Raw genomic sequence first — 9358 nt, 5'->3', positions numbered from 1 at the left:
GAACCGAACTCACGACCTTGCGCTTGCCAGGCAGGCGCTTTTGCCGCTGAGCTAAATCCCCAGCCCAAGAGTATTACTCTTGCAGGTCATCCACTGCATCGAAACTGAACTTGTGAGGCTAATGCAGATTCTGTTTTGTCTCCAAGGGTTTCAGTTTGTTTTTCTTCTCGTCTCCAATCAACATAGCTGCCAGACTTCCGATCTGCTATAACTCCAGGCATTTTCAATGTTGTACCATTATGACCACAAAGAAACAGCCTATATATCCATCAACACAAATGGATTAACCAAATGGGTTATATACACAATGGAGTGGTATTTATACACAATGGAGTACTACTCTGCTATAAAGAAGGATAAACTTGAGTCATTTGTAGGTATAGAGATGCACCTTGTGACGATAATACTAAGTGAAATAAACTAGACACACAAGCTTAAATACTGTATGTTTTTTCTTATGAGAAACTCAAAATATAAAGAGCAAAATAAAAGATTATAATAGCAAGTAAGGAGATCTTTTGCAAAGGGAGCAAGCGATGGAAGGAGTAGGGATGGTGAGAAGGGTAGGGACACAAAAAGAATTAAGGCCAGGTGTGGTGGTGCATGCTTGTAATCCCAGCACTCGGGAGGCTGAGGCAGAAGGATCATGGAGAGTTCGAGAACAGCCTGGGCTACAAAGTGAGCTCAAGGCCAACCTGTACTGCATAGTGAGACCCTGTCTCAAAAAGACAAAAAAAAAAGGGGGGGGGCTGGGGATTTAGTTCAGTGGCAAAAGCGCCTGCCTGGCAAGCGCAAGGTCATGAGTTCGGTTCCCAGTACCGGAGAAAAACAAAAACAAAAACAAAAAAAATTAAGATGTGTTATGTAACGTACTAACTCCCCATGATAAAAGTTTTCATTATATGCTGCAAACATGTACTAATGAAAATTAAAATTTAAATAAAATAATAAGGCTACTTTGAAAAGTTAAATCCAGAAGTAATAAACCAACTGAGAACACCATGCTAATGTCACCCTCTTAAGTGTAATAAAAAAGCAGAGCTATTTTTAACATTGTAAATATGTATGAATAAAAACATCAAAAATATAGTAGTTAACATTGATACAATTATGTACAATCTCACAAGTCAAATGTGTAGTATAATTCATTTACATATTAGTTGACATATAAGAAGTCTATAGTACTTGGAGTTCTATATGAAATAAACTATGTAGGCTTACATATCCACTTAATTACAAATTTATTTATTTTCAAATCTCATTCCAAATGGCAGACCAAAACAAAAGGTCAATTAAAAACTACAAAATTTCATGTCACTAAAACTCCTCATTTTACATCTCTCACTCATGAAACAATTTTCATGACTGCAGCATTTATTTAAATGTTATTTTTTTAATAGAGCTGGCTGCCTCCTGCCTCAGTCCTTCCCCTCCCCATACCAGTACTGTTGCCACCGCCATGGCTAACTTACTAACCTCACACTTAAAGGATGACTTCATATTCTAAAAGGATTAGGAATGATGAATTCAGATTCTAAGATGACCAGGTAGCTAACAGGTACCATAAGTGAAGTAGAAAAACCAAAATATTACTTCAAATATTTAAATGATGATCCAACCTTAAAGTGACATGAAAAAGGAAAACACAATTTCCAAATAACTGTATCATAACTATTCAGATTCTGGCACTACCAGAAAGTGGTGGTATCTTTGAGGTGGGGCCTAGTGCAAGGAAGTTATGTCACTGGGGGCATACCCCAGAAGGAGACATTGACACCCTGCCCCTTCCTGTTTCTCTCTTTACTTCCTGGCTGTCATGAAGTAAACAGGTCTTTACCATTTGCTCCTGCTATGAGATACTGTGCCTCCACAGGTCCAACGCAAGAAGGAGGTCCAAGTGATTATGGACTGAAATTTCTGAAACTATGTCAAAATAAATCTTTCCTGTGTCTAAGCTGATTTCTCTTGGTATTTTGTCATAGTGATGGAAAGCTAACAATAGTTTATGAATAGGAACACATACACAGACAATGCATTTTATAAATGTAGTTTATAAAACATTATAAATTTTATAAATGCATTTTATAAATGCAAATTATACAATATGCAAAAGGCAACTGATTTCTATAAATGTAAACTATAAAACAACTTGCTTGAAACCAGATCCTTCAGCTCCAATCAAGCCTTCAGAAGGCCCGCGGCTCCTGCCAAAATCTGGACTGCAATTTCTTAGGTCCCTGGGCCAGGATCACTCAGTTAAGCTCTTCCAAAGACCCACAGAAAGGAGATAATAACTACTTACTGTTATAAGCCTCCAAATGTTAGTGAGACTTGTGATGCAGCAACAGTACCTAGAACAGTACTGTTTCTGTTTTCAAGAAGGTATAAGCGTGATTTCAAGAACACACATTTCTGTAAATCAGACCTGCATGTGCAAGCACCGCATTGTCTCAGTAGTGTAAAACCTGAAAGAGTTAATTTAAACTCGGAGGTATGATAGACATTGTGAAATGATAGGAAAACACTCAAGGGTAAAGGGCAACTGGCATGTGGGAAAAGAGAAGGGAAAGAAGGAGAAATTTTGTATGTATGTATATACAGGATAGTTAACATAGTTGTTCTACTGTCTTCTATTTCTTTGCTGAAACTGTTAATGAGTCCTTGATTGATCAATATTGCATGTCTCTATCTGTTTTCATGAGAAACCACTTTGAAGACATCAATATGTAATACAACAAGCATTGTTAATTTCCTACCACTTTGTAACTCTGTATTGTCTGTACTGTTCTTTTGCTATTCTGTAAAAGGTTGCCCATCTATTAATGTTTTCCTCCTTTTATTTTTAAAAGAAAAAAAAAGAATAAAAAAAAACACACATTTCTGGAATGTATTCCACTCCAACCTTTGGTGCACATCTGTGGCTTAGATTCTGAGAAAGAAATTTAAGAAGTGCACTTCCTGTATTAATTACTGTCTCTGACTAGAACATTGCTGTGTTTGGATGTCACTCATAAACATTTGTGTACTGGGAAGCTTGGTCCCCAGGGTGGCAGGATTGGGAGGTATAATCCTGGGATCTTTAAGAGGATGGGCCTTGTGCAATGCTCTTGGGTCACTGGAAGTCCTGTCCTTGAAACAGATTAGGGTAGTTCTCTTGTGGCCCCTTGGTAGTTGTCATTAAGAAAGTTATAAGGGCCTTAACCTGGGCCCACTCAGCACTTTGGCTTTCTATACTGTACTGAGATGTGATCAGATGTTCTTGCTATTACCATCCACTGTCATGTGATATAGTTGACAAGTTCTCACTAGAAATGAGGGGCCTTACCCTTGATTCTCTAAAACTGTGAGCTACATAAACCTTTTTCTTCATTAAGCTACCACCTCACAGATTTCATTATAGCAATGAAAAGTGGACTGATACAGACACCTATGTGTACCATTTTTCTTAAGGATTTTTCCTTCCTTCTCCACTCTTGTTCGTCCCTCTACAAATTAAACAGATTCCAGGACTTGGTAAACTCCTAAGCTTTGTGCTTATTTTTACACATTTACTTTTGTTGAAAAGTTCCATAAGTGCAACATCATTTTCTTTTAAGCCTGCCATGCATAGAGTCTAATGTACTCATAGTATTTAATACATATTTTATTATACTAATACAAGGGATAAGCACATAAACAATCTTCAATTTACAAACTAAAGACATTATCTGGGATGACTTTTCTACCATTACAGACAGTCACTCATACCAATTTTTATCTATGACTTACAGAAGCCACTTTCTACAACAGCCAAATTTTGTCACACCCCATTCCCTTTAAGGTAAATGCCACCAACAATGGGGACTTCAAAGGGTACAAAGTAGTGATCCCCTCAACTCTCCAAACGCATAATTAGCTAGTCACTTTAATTACATGCTATCATGTACTGGTCACTGTTATTGGTGCTATATTTTGCCGCTAAAATAAGTACAAATTCCCAATGTAAATGTCATCTTCTGCTTCAACACTCCCTCCTCCCCGCTGTCACAAATTATTTAAAAAACTTGAGGTAAAAGCACAAAACCCCCAAAACTACTGTTTCTTTTAAAAATACACTTTGCTGAACTGTAGCTGCTGTGAAACACATTTAATTTCTTTAATGCTACAATATCAATGTCTACGCCATATCTAGTGCAGCTAATTACCAAAGTTCACTTTCTCTGAACTTTTTATAGCCGTCAGAGCTCTGGGCATAAAATGGATCCTATCCGCGCTACAAACAGAACATACAATTCTTAATCTCGACGTGTTGCATATCTCGGCAAATTCCCAAAGGATGGAATTATGCGTTTCGGAGGACGGTACGATGCGGTAACTTTGAGAATGTGGGTTTTTTAAATGGTGCGGGAAGCCCTGGAGTCTGTGCGCACCGTGCTGCGCAGCGAGCGCGGCGCTAGGCAGCGGGCTCGCGCGAAGGGCTCGCTAGCTGTCGGGGAGGGGTGGCTGCGGGCTCCTCCGGCCAGACCCCGCCCCGCCCCGGGCGGCGGAGCCCGAGAGGGCCGGGAACGCACCGGCCAGGGAGGCGCGCGGACACCCCGCTCCGCACAGCTCTCGGGACTCGGGACGGCGCCCGCCCACGGGTCACGCACAGCTCCCTCGCTAGAGGACCCGCGCTCCCGCCCTCCAGGCCGGCCCCTTTCCCCGAACTGCGGTTTCGGGTGGGCCCCGCCTTCGACCTCCCTCGGAGCGCAAGGAGGCGCAGCGTCCGTGCGGCCCCGCTGCCCCTCGGCCGCCCGCTCGCAGCAGCGCAAGCCGTACCCACCCGCGGTTCTCAGAGCTGCGGGCGAGCGGCCCCGCCCGTCGGCCAGCACCATAGAGACGCCGGCCGGAGCGGCCCATCCGCAGCGCCCGCCCAGGGGACGCCGGGATACTGCCCGGCTCCGGAGTTGGACGAGGGCGATACCTGGCGCTGTTTGGTTCAGCGGGTTGGTACCCGTTCTCAATCGTACCTCCAAAAGGAGCCCTCAGGGCGACGGAGTGAGAAGTTTAAAGGGCCTGTTGGTTTCCTTCTGTCAAGCCGGAGAATTTAGTTGTCGGTTTAGCCCGCGCCGACCCATAGAGCTGCAGACCGCCCCACGACGCAGCCCTGAGGCGGCCCAGAAGTTGGAGACAGGGAAGCGGCGTCACCGAAAGCCGAAGCACAGGCCGTAGTGGTTCTCGAAGGTGTAGAGATTATTTCCAGCATCTCTGGGCTGGCGACAGAGTGTGGATATTTGAGGCGATCTTTCGAAAGCTTACGGGCCGAAGCGCCTCAGTAGCGCTTCACCGCCCCCTTGGGGACTTGCCGATAACGACACTGTGGGTGTTAGCAGCTCCTCTCTGGTGGACAGTAACCACGTGGCCAGATCCCTTAATCACCGAGACGGAACGTTTAGGGGATTAAGTATCTACTGCGTATAGGGAGCAAAGCAACTGGACAGACAAGTTTCTGTACTGGGATGTGGCTGGGCGCTCCCATCTCCCTGCCTCGCAATGGTGGGTGCTGTCTTAGCACCAAGGAGACATCAGCTCCACATTCGGCCTTGACGAGCACTGGCCTAAATGAAGATGCCCGAAGAGGGACATTCTTTCTTCTTCCTACCTACGTTTTCTCAACACAAGTGCTGGAAAGCAGGGCAGCAGTGGGATATTAAGTAAAGAGACCATAGAAAATTGGAATGAATCTAAACTGAAGTGGACTCATGGGCCATTCATTCCTCAAATTTCCTTGATCATACTTTTCATTACTTGTCACACTCTACAGTGTAGAGGCTGTTCTGTCATACTAAGGACAAATTTTCAGTTTCAATATCCTTATGGCAGGATAGTACATCCTACCGTCTAGGGACAACCTAGATGACATACCGCAAACCAAAGCAGAAGAAAATTTTTAGGTTTTCTGTTTTTTTTTTTTGTAGTCAGTCTACTGACGAAAGGCAGGATCCATTTTTCTCTGTCTTCGGGTCGTAATGGAATGGTAAAACAACAGTGCTTACCATCTATAACAATTAACTTCCAATTCTTAGGTATCATAACAGAAGAGGGTAATCCAGGCTGTAATGGACCCACGGGCTGAATAACTTCATTAATTTTTCTAAGATCTGTGAGCATTCTCCATTTACCTGATTTCTTTGTAATCACAAATACAGGGGAATTCCAGGGGCTCGTAGATTCTTCAATATGTCCTTCTGACAGTTGTTCTTGTACTAACGATCTTAGAGCTGCTAATTTTTCTTTTAGAAGAGGCCACTGCTCAACCCAAATTGGCTTATTAGTAAACCATTTTAAAGGCAAAGCGAAGCCTTTTTCTACAGTGGCCTCTACCATAAATTTGGATACCCTAAACCACATGTCCTTTAGGAAATGACTGGAGCTTGTACATAACTATTGGCTTCACAAGGATTATAATGCATACGAGCTATCATATTCTTTGCCTGAGAAGATATATGTGGAACCTCATGTATGTTCCCCACTGCATTAATAAATCTCTTCCCCATAGATTCACTGCTATATCAGCAACATATGGCTTTAAAGTGCCTGTTTGTCCTTCTGCACCAGAAATCTGAAGAATGTTAACACTCTGGTGAACATCTGTCATTGTTCCAACACCAGAGAAAACTGTAGGGACCTTCATGGTAGGCCAAAGTTTAGGACAATGTAGCCATGAAATTATAGTCACATCTCTTCCGGTGTCTACCAATGCCATAAAAATTTTTCCGTCTATTTTCACTTGTGACTCAGTTGTAACTTTCGTCCCCTATGCAAGTTTGCCAAAAAAATCTTTTTTCTGGTGCTTCCAAGACCCCCTACACTCTTTCTAGGAGCAGCACGGCCTTTTATATATGGAAGAATCAATAAATGGACTACACGCTCTCCTGTGTAAACAACCCAAAGGATATTGTTGTAAGGTCTGCATCATAATCTGGATCTCATCTTTACAGTCAGAGTCTGTCACCCCCCATTTGTACTATAGTCCCTTTAGAAGTCAAACTACTTTTTCCTACTAGCAAACCGACAGATCCCTCAGGGAGAGGCCCATAAATCCCATTTCTAATCTTCTGAATTCCTAAAGCAGAGCATATCATAACATTCTCTAGCGAGGGGATATCTAATGCTGTACTACCCCTGGTTGTGGCAGAGAGATCACTGACTGAGCTCGGCGTGGTCATAGCCCTTGCTGACAGGAAATGTCTGGAAACCCCGTATTGTATGTCCCTTGGGCCCCCAGGCTGGGCCTGAGCGGAAGTTTCCCGCCAGTATCAGGAGTGCCTTTTTTTTTTTTTTTTTAATTTTAGAAATTAAAGGAGGAAAATACTAACAGACCAACAACATTTTACAAAATAGCATAGGATCAGTACAGACATTACAGAGTTACAAACAGAGTGGTAGGGAATTAACAATGCTTATTGTATATATTGATATCGTCAATGTAGTTTCTCATGAAAACACATATAGACATACAAAGCTAATCAACCAATGCCTCACTGACAGTTTCTTTCAGCAAGGGAATACAGGACAGTAGAACACCCGTGTTAACTATCCTGCATATACATATATACAAACTTTCAGAGGAGTGCCATTTTAATGATATTTTAATCGACACTGACTAGCCAGTGTCATCCTTTCTGACATCTCAGACAGACCTTAGCAGGCAAAGGATCCTTAGGAGTATTACCCTTTTATTCTATCTGGATGTCCATTCTTTGTTTTGCTAGTCTACATTCCTTTTTCATATGCCCAATTTTACCACACTCAAAACATTCAGCATTCTTTTGGGAGAAAGTGCTCTTTCCCTTCAAGGCAGCTACAAGCAACCCTGCTTTAAAGGTTTCTGATCCTATATCCCAACAAGCTTTCATATACTCATCCAAAGTAGCATCCTGAGATTTCAAGGGCTTTGAAACCTTTTTGCATTGTGTATTAGCATTATCATAACATTTCTAATAATAATTCTCTCAATACAGGCTGAGACACTTTTCTGAAGTACTTCTAATCTAGCTATAAATTCTACATAAGGTTCGTTAGCACTTTCAATGACCTGAAAACCACCCAAAGGTATAAGGAGAATTCACCCTATATGAAACACAAGCCTGCTTCAATTCTTTAATAGTTTTAAAAGATACTGATACAGGACTATGCCGAACATAACCTTGGGGATTTTCCTCATTACCTGCTAGTTCGGTAACTGTAACTGGGTACACAGCAAAAGCCTTACAAGCATCCAAATTTCCTTCCTGTTTGGCTTGGGCAAAAGCCTTCATGACTGTAGTCATGCGTAGTGGTCTTTGAACAGTTAACTGAGGTGGATCCCTAAAAGGGTTAAACTTATATATTGGGGCTGAGGGCTGTACCGATATGCTTGAGAGACCAAAGGAGGCGGAGGACAATCTAATTTATTTTTCTTATAGTCATTTTTAGGTCCAAAAGACCCATACCTTCCTTCCTGCTCTGTAACTGGTCCCTGCCCCTGAACCGATAGTTTCCTCAGGCAAACTATGATCCGATTCAGAATCGGATCTGTCTTTGCATTTTTTACTTCTTGTATCCTGCAAGATCTCCTGTTCTGATTTAGCTTCTTTTTGAGACAGAAAATTACCCATAGTAATCCTGATAAACCATCCCGGAGACCAGGCTTACCTATCCATCGACTCTTCTCCCGACCTCTGAACACTGACTTAATTCCTTTTTATGTAGCCTCGAAGACTCCTTTCGTTGTCAAGTTCCCACCCATCGGCTCTTCTCCGGTTGGTTGAGCACTGACTTAATTTCCTTAATTCCCTTTCCTAGTCTGGAAGACTTATTTTCATACCTTAATCTCAAAGACTTACTTTCACGCCTTAGTCTCAAAGACTTATTTTCATGCCTTAGTCTCGAAGATTTAATTTTATATCTTAGTCTCAAAGACTTATTTTCCTATCTTAGTCTTGAAGACTTATTTTCATACTCTAGCTCGACTTTCGAACTCAGGTCCCTGTTCCTGGTGCCATTATATCCGATTACTCAGCCATCCCTGTCCAGGGTGAACAGGTCCCCAGAAGGAGGTACCCATGGGTGAAAAAAGAGAAAAGAAAAGCAAGAGAAGCAAAAGTCTGGGATCAGGGGGCATACAGCCTCTTGGACTGCAGCCCCCAAATACCAAATTCAGACACCTTCTATTGAGCGAGAACCAAGGCCATAGCTAGGACAAATGGGTGGATACGAGACATTCCAGCAAGGATAATTAAAGGATCACCCAAGACACGCCCATAATCCCAGCACCCAAGAGGCTGAGACACGAGGATTGTAAACTCAAGGTTAAACAAATCATTGTGGGGCTGGGGATTTAGCTCAGCGGCAAAAG

At 42.4% G+C, this 9358-nt stretch overlaps 1 protein-coding gene across 2 annotated transcripts in view; it reads right to left on the bottom strand.

Moving 5' to 3' along the window:
* The window catches only part of LOC102030681 (chromosome unknown open reading frame, human C5orf28), a 22622-nt gene extending 15717 nt beyond the window's left edge, over nucleotides 1-6905 (bottom strand). Inside the window, exon 1 of one of the 2 annotated variants that reach the window (XM_005392738.2) lies at nucleotides 4802-6905. The gene's annotated coding sequence lies outside the window, so the exon portion shown is untranslated. The remainder of the gene's footprint in view (nucleotides 1-4801) is intronic. The other variant, XM_005392736.2, reaches the window with a different exon arrangement.
* Nucleotides 6906-9358: the final 2453 nt, after the last annotated feature.

This window comes from Chinchilla lanigera, unplaced genomic scaffold (genome assembly GCF_000276665.1).
Source record: "Chinchilla lanigera isolate Chin_1 unplaced genomic scaffold, ChiLan1.0 scaffold00045, whole genome shotgun sequence".
NCBI classification, from domain to species: domain Eukaryota; kingdom Metazoa; phylum Chordata; class Mammalia; order Rodentia; family Chinchillidae; genus Chinchilla; species Chinchilla lanigera.
Note: the sequence above shows the minus strand (reverse complement) of the source record. Positions and strands in the feature narration are given on the sequence as shown.